The 20,149-nt window shown below is 36.6% G+C and overlaps 1 pseudogene; it reads right to left on the reverse strand.

Moving 5' to 3' along the window:
• Positions 1–17,322, reverse strand: part of LOC149560005 (protein LEAD-SENSITIVE 1-like) — a 73,018-nt pseudogene extending 55,696 nt beyond the window's left edge.
• Positions 17,323–20,149: the final 2,827 nt, after the last annotated feature.

The following is a 20,149-nucleotide window of genomic DNA, read 5'->3' on the forward strand; positions in this document are numbered from 1 at the left end:
CAGATCTGCACTCTATATTGGTGATTTTCCATGTTAAATACAAAATTCTCATGCTTGGTGGCTTCTCTAAGGCAGATCTGAATTTCTTATTTTTGGCGATTTGTTTTGACAAAGAAGAACATTTTCAGAATTGCAAAGTTGGAGGATAGAATTGTTATTGTTTAAGCCTGATTCTATATTTGCTAGAGGGCTGTGATTTTTTTTCCTTGCCCTAGCCGATTTTGAGGTCTGATTTTTTTTGCAAAGAGGCTGCAATTTCTCCTAGAGTTTGGATGATTTTTGGTTGAAGGAGGAAACAAGTGGTAAAGTCTGATTTTTGTGGCACATGAATGGGCAATTCGAAGAGCACCAAATTCTGATTTTTCCAACTAGGGCATCAAGATTTGCAAGGGATTTGAAATTCTTAAATCTGATCCGAACTTCAAAGAAGACCTAGCTATTGGTAAAGGTAATTTCAATCCATTTAGAGTTGAAAGAGGTCCTTAAGTGGATTTCGCTCTTTCGTTCTTATCTAATTTTGTTTTCCCTTGGTTCTTCTTGCATTCATCATCCACCACTTCATCATCCTATCATAAGTTGAAGTTTGGAGATAAGTGTAGAATCCATGATAGGACATTTGAAGAGGTAGAAATAAGTTAGACCACCCTAGGAATGAAGTTGGGAGATATAAGTGTAGTTCATCCTAAGGTAACGAAGAGGCAGAAATAAGTGTTAGTCCCATCCCTAGGTTGAAGTTTGGAAATTGATAAGTGTAGTGATAGGACTTGGTGAGGTAGAAATAAGTTAGAATCCATCAATACAAAGAAGATTGGAGACCAATAAGGGTAGTCCATATCACTTAGAACGAAAGAGCAAAAATAAGTGTTTAGGATGGTAGATGTTAGTGCAAGCAAGAACCCTAAGGGAACAAATACTAAGAAAGAAAAAGAGGATATGATGTCCAAAACAACTTTTTTCTCGAAAATGAGGCGAATAACCGATACCAACGTCGATACATAAATATGATACAGGTAAAGGACAGACTAAAGGAAGGACAATCCCCCATGGCAAAGAAGATATATAGAAGCAAAATTGTACATGCAACAGTTTTTCCTCCTACATTGTCTTGTCCAGAATTGGTTATGGAATGTGCATCTAGGTTTGATCTGACCAGTAAATCCATCATTTTTTATGAAGGGAAAAGAGTATTGGCAAACATTGGCGAACAGGCAATCGAAGAAACATTCAACATTCCCCAGTACAAGAGCATGACGATGGTGATGATGGCTCAGGCAGCTAAGTCATTTCAGGATAACCAGGAGGCTTATTTCATACATCTAAAATAGGATTAGGTACACAAAGGAAGAAAACAGTAACTAGATCATCAAGGCTCACAGTGGCAAATTTCAATCCGAGTATGGAGATCTCATTGTGCTTCTCAGCCATATCATGGGCCTAGCTCAAGGTATGCAATTCAAAAATTGGATGTACTTCTTTATTGATGAAATTGAAAAAGGAAAAAGAAGATTTGATTGGGCTAGGATCATAAGCAAGAATCTAGAGTTGCAACTTAAAACCATACAAAACCAAAAGCAATTCTACATGGGATCCTATCTATTTTACCTAATTGCTAGATTGTATAAGGGTCTGAGACTTAAGGCCTTAGAAGAAATTGGTAGTGGGTTGGGGCAATATTTGGTGCATTAATGTTGTCTGCAGCTTCATTTGCACAACAACAAGGATTACAAAATATTTTGCGATGCCTTCGCCATGAAAACAGTAAGGGTATTTATTAAAAGGGACACCTGCTAGGAGACTCTCATTGGAAGCAGAAGCAAGGATCAAAAAATATGGGAGTTGGTTCATTCAATTTCCACAATTTACATACATTAAAGTAGTAGGAAGCACAGTTTGTCCCAAGAGACTTCCAAGATACCCACCCGAAAAGGTAGTTTTGATGGAGTTGGCCAGGCAACTTGAGCATTATAATAGGATAATGAGACACAAGAGTAAGATAGGGATTACCTTCTCATTCGGAATCGCCAACACTAGTTGCTCCAATCGTGCCACTTTTGCAACTGCGGAGAAAGAATTGGAATGGTATCATCTAGGATGGTACAGAGCAAGACAAGGATTTGATCCTAATGGTCTCATTAAAGTATCTCATGGAAATGCATTTAAACATGTTCCCACTATAGAAGATTTTTAGGCCAATGCCAAGGATGACTTTCATGTGAGAAAGCTAGCCTTCTCAAGATTGTCAGTGAACATGATGAGAGACATCAGATGCAGAGGCCTTGATATTCTCGATCAACTGGAAGATGATAGAGATATGCTAACAGAAGATTATGATACAATAGAAGGAATAGAGTTGAATCCAGTAGATTGGGATGATCGTCAGGATCCTTCCTTGGAAGCGGTCACAAGGACAGTAGATTTGCATACCAAGTCATGGTATAATGGAAAGTTAAGGAAGCTACAAAGTCAAAGGATACCCCTTACTTATGAGAAGATGAAGCCAAAAGAGGATCTAATGGAATCAGTCGGACAAAAAGGTGAAGGAAGTAGCCGGCAACAAGAAGCAGTTAGAAGCAAGAAGAGAGCTTTGGAGGTTGAGAAAAGTAAAGAATATCCAGAACCTCCAGCAAAGAGACAGCATGCAGCACCATCAAGGGAAAGCATAATTGAGGCTAGAAGCCAAGAGGTTAATTCAAGTGATAAAGGGGTCGCAGTAGAGGTGAGCTCTGATTCAGAATCAAGTGGTTACAGTGAGAGCACCGAGTACTCTCCTCTCTCGGAAAACCAATACTCTCCTCTCTCAGAAAACCAACAAGGAGATGATATGGCAGTAACTAATGGAGAAGAACATGGACTGATTGATATTGAATAAATAAGTCAACTGCCTAAAGCCATTGCTGATGCTTTACTTATCGAACCAAATCCAAATTTGGGGAGATCCACTGCACCACTATGGTTAAGGCAAATGCTTATGCCAAGAGGCGAGGTAGTAATTGCCCGAATGGTTGAGGACATCCAAGAATTAATAGAAAACAGTGATAGTGAGAACCAAAAACAAACGGCAAAAATGGTGGCTAAGATAATCAGGGACCATAGTGATGGTCACTAAAAGGTTCAGATTGCTATACTGACAGTCAACAAGGCATTGGATGAGATTGCGGCCCAAGAATATGAGATAGTGGAGCATGACTTGGGAAGGAATACAGATGATATGGAATGTAAGAAGATCCAGTAGGGTATAGCTTCAATAAGAAAAAGGTTGAGGAGGGTGAATGAAAAGATAATAAAGTTAGAGGCTGAAAACAAATATTGGAGAGATTGCTAGCCTATCCAACAGCTGCACCAGGCAGCCCTTCCTCAAGACAGCGGGAGCAATACAGAGGAGATAGCAGCTCAACTACATGAAGTTAAGGATTGGATCCATGATACAATCCAAGATGGGCAGAATTTCTTGCCTTCCTTTATCTCAATATTTAGGTCATTAGTGACTGTTAGAAACAAATTCAGGATATTTGAAGAGTGGAAGGACTTCCTTCTAGTCAAGGGTGTGGCTATTCTTAGGCTACAGGCATTCATTGGGCTACCGGAGACATATTTAGAAAGAGCCAAGTTGGTCGATGGAGGAGGATTGAGTACGGTTGAGTCTTGATTTGTTGCCTTGACTACTAGATTAAGAACACTCGAGGAGATACAGAATGCAATTGCACAACACCACCCAAGCGTCGACACTTCCATCTCAACCATGATGAGTGATGTTGGAGCGGCACTTGATTTTGAAGACATCAAAGAAGAGGACATCAATGAGACAGGACTTGGATCGAGATTGGATGAGTTAGGAAAGGTTGCTATCAAGAAGAAACATTTGGGTACCCTTTCCTCCGTCAATGCCTTTATTGGATACACAAAAGAATATAAGAAGCACTACAAGCAGCAAGCAACATGATGAAATTGGCTAAACTCAAGATGAAGCATACACCTTGCCCTCCCATGAATTAAGTCAACGAAAGGCTAGCTAGGTTCATTGCCTTAGCTAAAAGGATGAAAGAAAGAGGTAGAACTATATTAGATCATTTGATATAAGCCCAAGTGGCAAATTCTCCTTTTTCTTGGGTAGGATAGGTGTCTGATTCTGATTGGCTACCATTTTGGTGCCTTCTCATTAGTTGCCACTTTTCCTTTTTTTTCATTGGCCCATTGATGAGGTAGCATCTTCTCATTGGCCAATGGGGTGACAACTCTAATTAGGGTTTCTAGGATCCAATCTGGATCGTTGATTTTTGTTTTGATCTCTACCGTCAGTTGTACATTTTGGCCTCTATATAAGGCCATTAGCTCTCATTTGTAAGGGTCAAAGAAAATTGTTGCAAAGATAATGCCAAAAATCACTATTTCTTTCTCATTGCTGTGACTTGCATGGTGATTAAGAGCTTTTGGTATTGTTGCATGGTTTCTGCTTCCAATTGTTAGCATTAGATTTCCCTTTGAAGTTTTTAAAGTAAATTTGATTTCAAGAAGTTGCTAAGTAAGAGTAAGAGTAGATGGATAGTTGCATAGTAGCAATGGTGGATGTTTAAGAGGGATCTATAACTAGGCCACTAGCATCCTAGTGGCTTGTTGGGAAGCCTTGTGTGGTAAACGAGTTCTCTTTCCTTGAATCATTGCATCTGAAGGTGGAGCCGCGGGTAAAATTTCATTAGATTTGATCCCTATCCATTTGCTAATCCTTCCATTCATAGGAGTAGGAGTAGAATAGCAAGTAGTTGGGTAGTTGAAGTTTAGAGAAGAAAGTTAGAGAAGTCAAGTATCAAAGCACACTCATTCATCATCACCTTCCCATCAACATCATCTTGCATTCACACCAAATCACCATCACCTTCACTCCACCAAAGTCCAAATTGTCCTCAAGCAAACAGCGTAAGGCCACCTACACGATTACTAGCAAATCACATCGATAACACTGAGTTAGTATCCATAGGTATAAGAAACATTGGAGTTAGTCTCATGTCCCCATGAGTATTAACTTTTCAAGAGAGGAATTATGTGTTTGATACTCTGTATCAAATACTCAATTACTAATATGTTATGTAGTGGTACCAAAACTGAAATCAACAAGTTGCACGAAGAATAATCATGGCGACGTAGCAACGAGTTGATATCTGTCCATGGGACCCAACTGAGGGTAAGATCACCAAAAGAATCATCACCATAGATCAAACTTGAGATCAAGGGTTGTTGTTATATCGCCATGGAAAGTTGCTCAATTATTAATCATAGCAACACAACGATAGAACAACACATGTCCCTATGGGCCATTTCCTTTTGGGGCTAGTGGGGTTGTCAGACAAGGTGACAAGTGTCTTCAATTGATTGGTTTTATACAAAATAGAACTAGGTTCTTAAGAAATTCTTTTCACCATTGATCTCCAGATTAATTGATGGTTGTCATTATGTTGCTATAAAAAGTTGCACGAGTAATAACCATGGCAACATAACGACGAGTTGACACCTGTCTATAGGACCCAACTGAGGGAAAGATCTTGAGGAAAATCATCACCATAGATCAAACATGAAATCGATGGTTGTCATTATGTCACTATAAAAAGTTGCACGATTGATAACCAAGGCGACATAATGATGACGCAACACGTGTACACAGAGGGACCCATAGAGGAAATTGAAAAAGGGAAAAACAAAGCAATTTTATCGTGATTTAATCTTGACCATTGATTTGAGATCAACAATGGAAATTCAAAGCTCTAGTGACCGTTATAATATGAATTATACAGATTTGCCGCCAAACAGCAGAATATGAAGAATTGAAGATTTCTACAGGATTTTCTAAAGTTGCAAGAAGATAAACAATCATCGTATGTTTTCAAAAGTACCATGGATCCAGAATCATCAATAGAAAAGATGCCACGTGTTCATATCATTGGATAATTTCATATTTTATTCTCTTTTCTATTTTGTGACTATTGCTTTGCTGAACTGAAGGATGACAGAAAACTATAAATGTAATCTCATTTGACAATACAAAGGTCAACAAACTTGATGATGAATTGGTTCTGTAATTCTATTTACCGTATTTGCTTGTCATGTTTTGTTGCCCATGCATAGATTAGTTCTGCATTAAGAGTTGAAAGACAATCATATGTGATTCTGTAATAATCATATGGATTCCATTTCATTTTGGTAATTATAGTAAAGGTGATCCCATTCGCTTTCTTCATATATGGTTTTGTTTCCTCTCTTGTTGGTTTCATAACATGTTAGCATTGAGAAGTGAAAGATAAATGTGTATGAATCTATTAGTTACTTGTTGAATTCCATTTCGTTCAAGGCTGATAGTTAAAAAACAATTCCACTTGCCTTCATATGCATTTCTTCTTCCATTCCTCTTCTGCATTTAGATGGTTAATCTACATTTAGAATAGAAGTAAGAGTCAGAAATCTCAAGATAATCTACTACAGTCATTCCATTGGGTGTGATAGGTTATTCAAATATATTTTCCCTGAATTGTTTGTGTCTACAAACAATTTGGTTATCCTTTACTGCTCTCAGGTTAAGAGCTTATAATGCCAAAACTTCTAATCTCATAAAAACATATTCATTGCATATCATTGCAAATCATAAGGGAGTTGTACCTAGTAATTCAGAGGGCAGTCATAGAATACATACATTGACCCATTTGTTGGTAAACATCCTTTTGTCTCTCCAAAACATTAGGTATCAAAGAGTCAGGTTATAAAATCTAATACGAGAACAAATTGTTAACCAACACAGTGTTCATAAAAATCTTTATACTCGACCTATCCTTCTGTCAAATCTATAACCCTGTCAGATATATTAAGAATTTACTTGGCTCTTTGTTCCAAAAGAAAAACATATTAAGACATACAATTTTAAGGAATTGCAACTAGGTTTAAGCTCTTTGTTCAAAAACCATAGAAGATTACAAACAACACAGATAGGAGACAAGAATCAGAATGAAACTAAGAAGCTTGGTGTTTCTTGTATTCATTTCATTGAAACCAATACATCAAGTGTATGCAAAACTCAAATAAGACACAATAAATGACTATATTAACTAGTTGCTTCAAAGAAACTACGACATTGTTGTTCATAATAGAGAAATACTGAAGAATAGTGGTGGTATCACAGCAATAAAACTGGAGTCATCCTTGTGATCACAGTAGTAAAGATTGGAACCCCATTTGGTATCACAGTTGCAGAAAAATGGAACTGGAACTAGAACCCTTTCCTCCTCATCCTAGAAATCCTTATAAAGGATTGCAACAAGCTACAAATGAGAGAACACATGTCAAAATCTGACTAGAAAATACATGCAGAGATATCGATGATATTGCATTAAAAACATTCTTTGTATTTAGACAAAACCAAGTCAATGGCCGCAAAATCGACATGGTGATACTTGCTACTGGAGTCTTCAACTTGATTTGGTTTGTCTTTTACTGCCTTTAATCATGGAATCCTCCAACTGCATTCAAAATACTTACTTCTTTCTTGGTGGTCGTTCCACGAAACTGATTTTATCTAATTTCCACCATATCCTTACTCCAACTGAAAATCTGATCTTCATCAAAATTGTGTTGCTCAATCATCAACTCATCCATCTTTTCTATGCCAAATTGCGCCATGCTTTGTTTTTTCTTATATCAATATTTCTACCACCCTAGGGTCAAACCCCGACTAACTGCCAAGTGAGATCCATGTATGCAACAGTTGAAATTTCATTGAACCCTTTTAACTCTCGATGTCATGATCTCATGATACACTGGAGAAGAAGCCCTTCATATCATCTTTGAAGGCATTGGCTTTACGATCTTACAATCATCAAAAATTAAACCCTTTATCGTAGCATCGTAAGCCTTGGAAATGGCTTCTACGACCATACGATATCTTAGTTACTGTGACATCGGAACATACCTTTTAGCCTCTTATGATCCTATGATCACGGTTTACACTCCTTTGGCATAGCATCTTAACTCATTTTCATTTGCCTTGTTGTAGCTTCGGTAGTTATCCTTTTAAACCCTTATGATGTCATGATACAGCTTTGGTGGAACATCGCCGCTCCATCTTCTATGACTTACGATCTTACAATCACAACACACTTTGTCTTGTCATAGCCCTTTATACTTATCTTTAAGATCTTATGCTCAGCATCCATCGTAGCTTCGAAAGCTCCCTTGGTTAGCCTTCGCAATCTCATGATCACACTACACTTCGTAAGATCAAGAGAAAGAATTACCACGTGCTCTTTACTTTAACCTTATGCGCTTTACTTTTCTCATCGTACGATCGTAACATGTATTTGACTAGTTTTTGAATGAGCGATAATAGTTAAAACTTTTTGCTTTGATCGATAACCTGACTCCTTCAAAACCCTAAAACTTTACCTTTTCATATCTTTATGATCGCATGATCATACAATCCTACAATGAAGCGTAGCATCTCGACACTGAAACAATAGACCTACCATCCTACAATACCCTCTGTATCATCTCAGTTCATATAATCCATCTTCCTAATCTTATGACAACATTGTAACATCATAACACATCACCTTGACCTTTCCGACTATATGGCTGATTGTAACATCTCAGGACCATTACATTTCCTTACGATCTCGCGACTAAGCGTAAGATCGTAACCCCATTCTTTTACGGTTGAGCGAAATCAAATGAATGCATCATTCCTCTTATGATCAATACTCCTCCGAAAGCTTGAACTTTGGCTCTCCATGCAATCCTGCAAAGCTACGATGCTACGACCAAACCTGAATCGCCTCATCGCAACTTACTATTGGGTGCATTTTTTAATGAGATATCGAATGAATTTACATTTTCTTTATCAATCAAATATAATAACTTATTCAAAACCTGAACCTACCATTTCTATTGACCTTTCATCATTCCTAGAGTGTAGCACGTGTCAGCTTGTGATTTGTTTACCTCTGCTCTGGCTTCACTATCTGGGCCCACTAGGACACATGTCCTCACATCGTATTCTCGCTTTGTTTAAACTTCTTGCATCTTCAAAATGCAGGAATACAACAATCATCGATCTTAATCATTTGATGGTCCTAAAATATTGAACATTGTCGATCTAGCCAACATCTCTTATCCAATCAGAGACAACTCGTATACCATATCGCTCTAACATTGAACTACCACATCATACAAGTTGATCCACATGGCAGCTAGTCGCATCTTCACAACCATAACCCATGGTTATCCTTTTAACTCCAGCAATCATGCGATCCAGTGCATTTCGTCATTTCGTGACTCAAACCCATGGTCAGCCTTAACCCCATGTAATCTTGCGACTGAAGACAGAACTTAACTGCTCAGTTTTCAATCGCACAATCGCAACTCAAAATATAAGTACATTTAAAACCTTGTGAACATGTGATGTGCATTCTATCTGACTATTGGATGACCTTCGTGGCTTCGCAACTTGACTTCGATCTTGACTGAGTTGACCAATGATCATGAGATGGAACAAAATTTAACTGTTGCTGTCATGATCTCGAGCCCATTGGTACATGTGTCAGAAGGGCGTATCCCTATTTTGATTAAACTTTGAGCACCTTCAAAATGCAGGCATACGCTTACCGTGGATCTTGGAAGATCTAACAGCCAGGAAACAAGTACTATCTGCATAGCTTTGAACTAAAAAGGGCCCCATTGGGACAGGTGGCAATCAATCGCACCATCACGACTTGAAATCTTTAACTAAGCACAAACCCTGCAACCACGTGATCCATTGCAAATGCCCCATTGCCACCTTAACCTCAGGTTATCCTTAATCCACTACGACATTCGAACACTCTGCAACTTAGACCATCTGATTAACCCATTTGCACAATCACAACATAAGATGTAACTGCACCATAAAATCGTGCAAAGCCGCAACAACCACACCATAACCTTTGATCACCCAGTGGCAACACAAAATCCCATCATGCCAAAATAAGCAGCGACCATGCGATCAATGAAATCACTTCTTCGCACCAAAAACCATGCAATGAGTCTTAACTGCTACGAAACTATGCAAACCTAAAATGTAACCATTTCGCTCCTTCGCACCCATGATTAAGGTTAGCAGTTAAAAGGTAGCGAAGCTGCGCCTGGTAGCTTTTCGCAATATCGCAACTTAAGATATGTTAGGAGCAAGGCAACATATAACAAGGCAATATGACCAAAACTTAGGGGTATGAAATATATGCATCATTTTTATGTATCCCTCTTCAAAAGGTTTTAAAAACAAAACCCTGACGAAACAAAAGACAAGGCAAAGCCCTAGGGTTTAAACATGAATGATAGTTTTTTTTTAAACCCTAGGCAGTCTAGGTAAAGAATTTCCTAATTTTCACAGGGTTTTTTGCAAAATTTAGGTAAGCTAATAATCAGGCCAACAAATTTCTTAACAGTAATTTGGACTTGATATGAAAATGTGAAATTTAAGTATATAACAAACTGATGTTGTTTTGCAAGGTGAAATGGTGATCGAGTGGAGGAGATGAGGCTTGAGTAGAAGTTCAAGAGGAGGAGACATGAGGCTAGATGACTCCAGTGTGAACATGATTTCAACATTAAGGACAACATGGAGAACTCAAAACATTGAGCAAGCGGGAGGCTTCCAAGTTGAAGATCAAGTCAAGATGCAAATCCAAATCCAAATTTGAGGCATCCAAATTGAAATGCAAAGTGCAACATCGTAATCAAGTCAACAATTCAAAGATAAGAAATCATTACAAATTGAGTTTCCTTCAAAAATCCAAATTCAATTGGATCAATCCAACTCTATGAAACACTTATAGCACCTCTACGAGATCAAGGCCAAGACACCAAAATCTCTAGTAGAAGCAAGTTGTAATAATTGCCATGAAAAGATTTCCTAAAGATGGAGAAAATTTTTGAAGATGAAGTATTTAGGAATCTGCCATCACAATTGAATGTTTGATAATGTTGATTATAAAGAGATATTTTCCCATCACCAAGGGATTAATAAAGTTTATAAGAAAAGCATGTTGAGGTGGCACCCACTCATCTTCAACAAAATAGAAGACCCCAGTTGCAAATATCCAAGAGCATCCAATCAAATCATGCCAAGTGAACATGTGGAGTCCACATAATGCTTCTACCTAACCCATTTTCTTATTGGTCAATCAAAAGCATTATAATTTTCACATTGGCCCACAAGGTAGTGCCTAATTGTAATTGGTCACCATTTAATGCTTATAACAATTAGTTATATTAGGGTTTTGTTGGCACAGTCTTGGACCTTGATCTTGACCATCCATTCTTGGAGCCTCTATAAAAGGCCAACTTGAATTGTTTGTAAGGAAAGGAGAGACTTGTTGAAATTTTTGATATAATGGTAACAAGATTTTTCATAATTCATTGTTGGTCTTCATTATTAGAGTTAAATCTCTCTATTTTTGTTTTTCTCTACCATAGATTATTTTTTCTATTTCTAATGGTCACTCATCTTCTATGTTTCCATATTCTTTCTCTACTCAATATGGAAAATTTCTCCTTTTGTTTCTCTTTAGAATATTCCTATCTCTCTCTCTCTCTCTCTCTCTCTCTCTCTCTCTCTCACACTCTCTCTTTGTTCATTATAAAAACATTCTTGTGTATACTTGTATATATAGATTATTTATGATCTATGTTTAGTAAAAAATTCATTATTTTACCATACTATGGTATCAGAGCTATTTTTATCAAAAATTAATAATTTCATTATTGAAATTTCCTGAGTTATTTTTCAAAATAGGCTTTAAAAATCTTTGATTTCTTCATGAAATTTTTTACTCATAAGGTTTTTGAAATCCTTTTGCCTCAGTGTGTTCATTTTATTTTTTTCTACACGAGTCGTGGCTCTATATGGTCATTGTCGTGAGTTTCTTGCAAGTTGTTTTTGGTATTTTCCACATCTATTTGCACTGATTCTAAGTATTTGATCATGTTTTTCTGAAAAGAATCATTTATTTTGCTCATTTCTTGAGCATATGGTCATTATTTTCATTCTTCTACCACTCCAACACCTCTTCTAGCCACAACAAAGGACTCCTAGATAGTTTTGCTAGGTTTTATGAGTTTTTTTCACAATTTCCTTCCTGGCCTTTAAAGCTTTTGTAAACTTCGATGGTTCCTTCTTTTGTGATTCTTCCTTTTGCATCTTCTATCTGCAAAGCTTTGACCATAAAAGTGGTCATTTTTGGCTCAACAATGGTGTTTGTTGGACCTCTTTGAACTATACATCCTCATTTGTCTACAAACGCCATTTTCTGCTGGTTATTTAGTCAACCATAGCCACCAACTAGGTTTTTCTTCAAATATTCTAGTTTTCTTTATCAAAAAAAATGTGTTTCTACATTTGTGGTGGGTTTTTCAAACCATCATCTGGGTTGCCTTCATTTTTTTGGGTGCATCATTTTTCGTGCCTCAATTTTCAAGCCAGTGGGTTCAAAATCTAACATCAGATTCTTTTTGCATTTTGAACTCTCTTGTGGGTGTCTTTCATTTTTTCTGGGTCTTCAGTCAATTTTCCTTGAAGTTTGTGCCTTTTCAAATATTTACATTTAAATGCATCAAAAAAAGTGTATGGCATCTCTCACCAATCTTCTATCGAAAGACAATCAATAATTCAACAGAAAGAACTACAACACTTGGAAGCAGAGAATAATGACAATCTTCAAGTACCATCACCTTGAGGCAGTTGTTCTTGGTACTAAGACTCATCCTACCACAATCAATACTACTCAAGAGAAGTTTGATGAGCATAACCATAAAGCAATTATGCTCATTAAGTTTTGAGTTACTGATGATCCATTGCCTCAAGTGTCATCCGACAAGACAACTACAAAGATCTGGACTACACTGAAGAATCTCCACAAGACATCAGACAAAAGCAAAGCTTTCTTTTTGAAATATCAGCTATTCTCTATTATTATGGATAAGCACATGTCCTTACAAGAATATCTTCTAAAGATTAAGGTCATCAGAGATCAACTTGATGCCATTGGGCATACAATGGAGGAAAAGGATATGGTAATCATTACTCTAAAAAAGTCTGATGTCTTGTTTTCAGTAATTGTGAAGCAGTTATGCTCATTAAGTTTTCAGTTACTGATGATCAGCTACCTCAAGTGTCATCCGACAAGACAGCTACAGAGATCTAGACTACACTGAAGGATCTCCAGAAGACATCAGACAAAAGCAAAGCTTTCTTTCTGAAATATCAGTTATTCTCTATTATTATGGATAAGTGCATGTCCTTACAGGAATATCCTCACAAGGATTTACCAGAACAAGCATTTACTCCTTCATGCTCCTTTCAACAAGCATTTACAACCCAATCCTTTCATAGGGATAAAAGCCCATCTCAATCATCAACTCAATCTTAGGATAGCTCCAAGAAGAAGCAAATTCGGTGCAACTATTGCCACAAATTTGGTCATGTAATCCGAGATTGCAGGACTTGCATTGCTTCTGAATAGTGAAAGTAGAGAAAGTCTCATCCACAGACTAATAATGTAGAATATATAGAGCTCACCGATCAGCATGAGTCTTCCTTTTATGCCAACTAAGGATTCCCTTGCAGACTTTTGTTTTGAAGTTAGATTGACCATTAAAGGAGGTTATTAGAGTTAAATCTCTTTATTTTTGTTCTTCTCTTCCATAGATTTATTTCTATTTCTAATGGTCCCTCCTCTTCTATGTTTCCATATTCTCTCTCTATTCAAGATGGAAACTCTCTTCCTATCTCTCTTCAAAATGTTTCTAATTCTCTCTCTTAGTTCGGTGTAAAAACAATCTTGTGTATACTTGTATATATAGATCATTTATGATCTTTGTTTAATAACACATTCATTATTTTACCATAATATTCATGGTGGATTACTTGTATCATTTTGGAGTATTGCATGGTTTCTAGGTTTCCTCACTTACAATAGATTTCATTATTGTTGAGTAGTGGTAGCTAAGTTGGATGAAAGTAATTGGGAATCCATCTTTGTGGCACTTGCTCTATCCATAACACTAGCAATTCGCTGATTGAAAGTTTTCCTTGTGTGGTCAACTATAATTATCACACATGCTTTACTTCGAGTATTGCTTACACATTCATTGGCCTTCATTGATGGTCTTTATGTATGATGATAGTTTGAACATCTTACATTCACCATAAGAGATGCACATGCTTGGTGTAGTTGATGAAAAGATCAAGTCTAGTAGAGTAACAAAGATGTTCACAATTTCTTGCATCATAGGATTAGATTAGATTCCTAAACCCTTGTCTATTTGTGATTTGTTTGCTTAGAAATACTTGAAGTAGTTGATATCCATTGAACGAATAGTGTAAGTCCCTTTGTGATACCTAGCATATCACATCACAAAGCTGAGTGAAAGTCCACAATTAGAAGGAACCTTGGGGTTGTCTCATTTGATCACACACACACACACACACACACACACACACACACAATATATATATATATATATATATATATATATATATATATATATATATATATATATATAGTTTAGCATATGAGCTTCCTTGCTCAAGAGAAAGATGTTGACTTTTTGGTTTCATCCTGACATGCTAAGTATTCGATTCTACATGTTGAAGCGGTCAGAAAACTTAAATCAATGTCTACGTGGGTCAAAGAATAAGGACACAGCTATAGTATATATAAATTTGCTTAACAGAAATCGTGGATATGGGACAAGGACATGATCCACATTGTTATAATGAAGTTTCTATCAACTATGATTGTAAATCTATCTAGCATCAAGTTTCCCCATTATATTTTTCTAGTATCTTTCCTTCTTCATTGCCATACTAATCTCCAACTAGTCATTTACATTAATACTTTTCCCCATTGCCCATATGTCCAATGCCTTGTAATCCAGAATTTCAAATGCACTTAGAGATCTCTTGGTATTAAATAGTTCAAAATTCAAATCATTATCATATTCCTTTCAGCATCCACTAGTATCTGAACTTGTATGATATGTTTTCAAGCATGGACATGTATAAAATATTGATTACTATTCCTTCTCATCTTCATCTACAGAGTTTGAATCACCACATGTTCACGATCTTCTCCAATTCCACGCCAAGTTTACCTTGTCTTACTAAACGAAAAACACTGATCAGATCCCATGTGAGCTATTCCTTTGTTCTCAATCAAGTACCTGGTAAACTGATTTACATAAAATCCCTGTTGATGTTCAATGCTGTTAGAGAAGTCAAAAAGTTGTGGTTGCTATTCCAGTTGAAGGCTGATCGGAAAATTGCAAAGGACTAAAATAGGCACTTTCATTCAACTTTGCAAGAATCGATATCTCTCTAACATCCCACGCAAATCCTCAAGTGGTATTTTCATGGAACTTTGAGTTTGCAAGAATAGATATGCCTCCCACCTGCCATTCACATCCTCAGCAGATGTTTTCAAGTAGCTTCATTGGATGAACAATTCAATAAAAAGGTAAAGTTTCCTTGATTACTTTATGGAAATGCATCTCATGTTCCTTCATAAAATAAAAGTTTACGCATACCTACAAGTATGTTTACATAGAAAATCTCTTCCTAACAAAGCTAAAGTGAACATTTCAGCCTGTACCTGGAAAGGAAATAAACCAACTTCTTTGAGAAAAGACTTGTAATTATCTTTTAGCAGCAAAGTCAGCAACAACTAGCTCAAATGCCCAAATTTTCTAAGGGGATGAATCCTCATGAAATACCGACCTATGCCTTAGTTTCCACAGGAACCAATAGAACTGAATACCATATTAGTATATTACTTGCAACTGTATGTGATAATCCTAGTCTGCCAAAGGTGAGATCCACTCTAAGACAGGTGGCATTGGTGAATACCTAACTTCTGCGAAAAGTATAATGCTGTAAGATGGGCTGGGAAATTATAACAAAGGAAGCTAATAAAAGCCCAATCTATTTGCATGCTGCAGGTTCTGACTCGTATTAATAGATACTCAGCAATCCAATAATATGATAAAATGCCTCTACGAGATGAACGAACTTTAATTGTAAAGCATCTTGGTATTCTTAATGGAGGTTTATATTCAAATCCCTTTGAGGTATGTTAAGTGTTTTACATACAAACATTGAAATGTTTAATCAAGTAAAATATCACATCCAAATGAGGGTCAGGCCTACCGAAAGAATGAGGGCAGTTGCAAGTTTTTGATACACATGACCGGAAGGATACCTCTCCATCATCACATTAAGCTATGTACACATAGGAAAATCGACTACCACAACCAATTGTGAGTGGGCTTGCTGAGCAGGATGAGACCACTTGCGATTCCTGAGCAGGATGAGACCAGTTACGATTCCTAAGTAAATTTGACAGTAGAGATACAACTCAGTCATCACATTTGAAATAGATGGGCACCTTGACAGGTGATTTCACCAATAAAATAAATGATAAAATGCCCACTCTTCTGCATGACTTGATCAGTGTGTATCGCTTCTAGATATTTACTAATGCCCTGTACTTTCACACATAGTTCTATTAACGTGGATGGAAACTACCATATAAATTAACTTGAATCGCTTTGTAGACTATATTTGATTTGTCCTTTTTACAGACTGATCTATCTGTTTACGAGTTGGGCCAATTCAGATGAGCAACTGCTGCTTCAATATGACTTGAAGCGCTTGAACAGAACCAACTAAATTAACTGTTAAGAGGGATTTGGAATAATATTTTAGTATTATTATATAACACCCAGCTTCTAATTACATTTTCATTTTGCATATTTAGCTATGTTTCTGCAACTAATGGGGTATGCCAACCTTATATGTTTAACGCCTTTGATGGTCATCTACTTCTGATAAGGTTAAATAAGGAAAATTCCAAGACAAAATACATTGAGGAAAGCAAAAAGGGAAAAAATGTTCTAGATTCTCGCCGATTACTGATGATGAAAAATAAGCAAACATTGGAAAAGCAATGGGAAACGAAGGTACCGTGATAAGAATAGGAGTAGGCTACCCTCCATGAATAAACATGGTCTCCTGGTCGGAGATCTTCTTTGCTGATCCTATTGGAAAGCACTCCCATGATTAAGATTGTAATAGTTGAAGACAATATTAAACTCTTCTGCTCATTTCTAAACTGAAATCAGAAGAAGTATCAATGCTTCAAAAATTATCATTTGCTCTCCCATTCGCTGGTTTTAGAGGGACTCCGATTCTAATATTTTGTGGCAGATGGCGGACAATTCATTACTTCCCTCTTGAGCATGCTCGTTCGCTCTATATTCCCAATCATGCTTTTGTTTGAGTAATAAGTCGGTGAGGTTATAAAGCTGGCTTAGTTTAAAAAAGTGTACTACTGTCCCGTAGAAAAATGAGACGTTTTTATGTAAGTTGACATCCTTAAACAAATTGATTTGGAAGTTCTCTTCGTAACATTGAGTATAATTTGATTTGGAAGTTCTCTATAATTTGAAATGTTGATGAAAAAATTAACATAGTAAAAGTTAGATATAGAGAATGTGATTTTGATTTTTTAGTATTTATTGACTTTTTTTTTTACAGTCATCAAATATTGAAAGGTCAAAAAGTGGTCATTTCAAAGAGTTCTCAAAAGGAGACTCTTAATTTATCAATAACAGCCCATAAATTAATCGAAAAAAAAAAAATACTTCCCCAATTAACAAGTATAATAATAACAAAATATAATTTGAAGCGAATGTGCCTTGCTCACATTGCATACTTTAGCATTAAAAAGAGATCTTACTAAAGTCATTCAACACCTTGTGTTAATTGTTAAAGATCCCTTCAAAATCAAGGGAACGATGGGAATGGGATCTCTGCAATGGTCAATTGCAAGTGGAATCTCAAAGGAACAGGGTAAGAGTGGTAACAGTTTGGATAGGCAAGGACATGGGCCTAGTGGTGAAGGTGCAAAGTGGAGATGTGGCTTTAGGAGGCATTTGGGTTTCGATTATAGCGAGAGACCAAGCCTGCACTAGCCTTTTAATAAATGGGTGCAACTATTGGCATTAAGTCATGTTTGTCATTAGTAATAACACTTATTTAGATTGTGTATGGTTACCAACCTCTTTGTTCAATATTCAATGGTTACCAAGTTTCACAGTTCATGTCGAGCATTCTAGTGGTTACCGAGTGAATACAGGCAGAATGGAGTCCAGCAATTCAGACCGGGCAGTTCAATTCTTACCGAGCAATCAATGGTTACCAAGTTTCGCAGTGTCTATTGAGTCATCATTTTTTGTGATGTGAAGCCTGTGTTAACCAAGTGATGGGATGATGAGTGTTTATCGAGTGCAAGCATGGTATTCAGTTTCTACCGAGTGACACTATATCTACCGAGTCTCCAATGTTCACCAAGTTCGAAGCTATGCTGAGTGATTAGTATGGATCAAGCCTCTACTTCTATCGAATGCATGATGATGTTGAGTAATGCAGTAGACACCGAGTATCAAAACTTCACCAAGTCAGCTTTCAAAACCCAAGTTTCTACATTTGGGCTGACTCAATAATATTGGTGTTATCTTGTGTTTTAGTCAACCTTGTAATTATGAGAATTGGGTTGGTATATATGTAATGAATTATATCATACCTAAGAATAAAGTAGTAATTTTTTTTAGGAGAGTGAAAGCGAATGTGATGATCAGCATGCGAATGTGAATCAACAGCAGAGTGTTGTGCAAGGTCAAAATCAGAAGCAGTCAAGTAACATCTATTACAAAGAGATGATCAGTACTTCAAAGATCTAAATTAGTAATTCAATTGTAAGTCATATCTATTGTTTCATCATAATAGGTGAATCAGCTTCAAATCCTTTAACAGGGTAGACTTAACAGTCTTTGCTTAAATATCTTTACTGAGTGCATACTTCATTGTATGTTTGTAAAACCTCTAACAAGGTGGATCTAGCAGTCCTAATTGCTCCTAATAGAGTAGATCATCAAAAGTGATCATTGTAAGCCTTAATAGGCCAACTTTATACTGCAATATTGAAGTTTTGTGGGTATCATCCCCACCCCAGTTTTACTTTCTATTTGGAAGGTTTCTAAGTCACCAAATATTGTGTTCAAAGTGTTTTGTGCTTTCGGTTTTCTCATGCATGTAGTAGATTAGATCTATTAATGGTAAATGGATTATGTTATTAAGTGTTGAATTTGTTCAAAAGTTTTGAGGTTACTGATTCACCCCTCCCCTCTCAGTAATTTAGCTAGTCTTGATTATTTCCAACAATTGGTATCAGAGCTTTGTAGTTCTCAAGATAAAGTTTGACAGCTTGAGCAAAGATCAACGACAATAGAGATATTTAGACTTGACAAAGCTATTGATAATGAAAAGCTAGATCTGGAGATGGCCATAGCTCAACTCAAGGAAGCAAAAGAGCATCTTTCCCAATCCCTAAAAAGAAGGAAGGAACTTGCAAAATAGATGAATGACCACCAATATGTTGAAGAAGATTGAAGACTTTTTCCCCTCAAGTAGTTCAAATGAAGCAAATAATGCAATCAAAGAACTCCTAGAAAATAATGGCTCCCTACAAGAAGAAGTAAGGAAATTGAGAAGAGAACAAGAAATCCAGTCAATAAGATTGTGTGAAATTTTGGAATGGAGAAATAAGGCAAATGAAGACTTGGAGGCAAGGAACAATAAAACTCAAAATCAATCCCTTCAATAAGAAAGTCTTATCAATTAGCTCTCCAATGCAAATGAAGAAATCATGAGTTTGAGATCTAAAAATGAAAGGTTAAGGAATGATTTAAGCATTGAAAAGAAAATCAATCAAAGGTTGAAAGTCGATCTAAATTTTGAGAAGCAACTCAATGAAAGAATAATGAAATTCCAAGCAGATATGGATCAATTGAATCAACAAAATGAGCAGAATCTTTATAGGAAAAAGGGTAAAGCAGGACTCAGATACAGAGAAGAAGGTGAATCTTCCAAACAAGGTGCTCAAAGGAATCAAAGACCTACTTGCAATCACTGTGGTAAAGTAGTTCATACATCAAACAAATGTTGGAGCAATGGAAAGGAAAAATTCAATGGAAAATGCTACAATTGCAGTCAACATGGTCATAAAGCTAATGAATGCAAGGA

The sequence above is a fragment of the Cupressus sempervirens genome, chromosome 4 (genome assembly GCF_028749045.1).
Source record: "Cupressus sempervirens isolate cs-2001-9-10 chromosome 4, ASM2874904v1, whole genome shotgun sequence".
Classification (NCBI taxonomy): domain Eukaryota; kingdom Viridiplantae; phylum Streptophyta; class Pinopsida; order Cupressales; family Cupressaceae; genus Cupressus; species Cupressus sempervirens.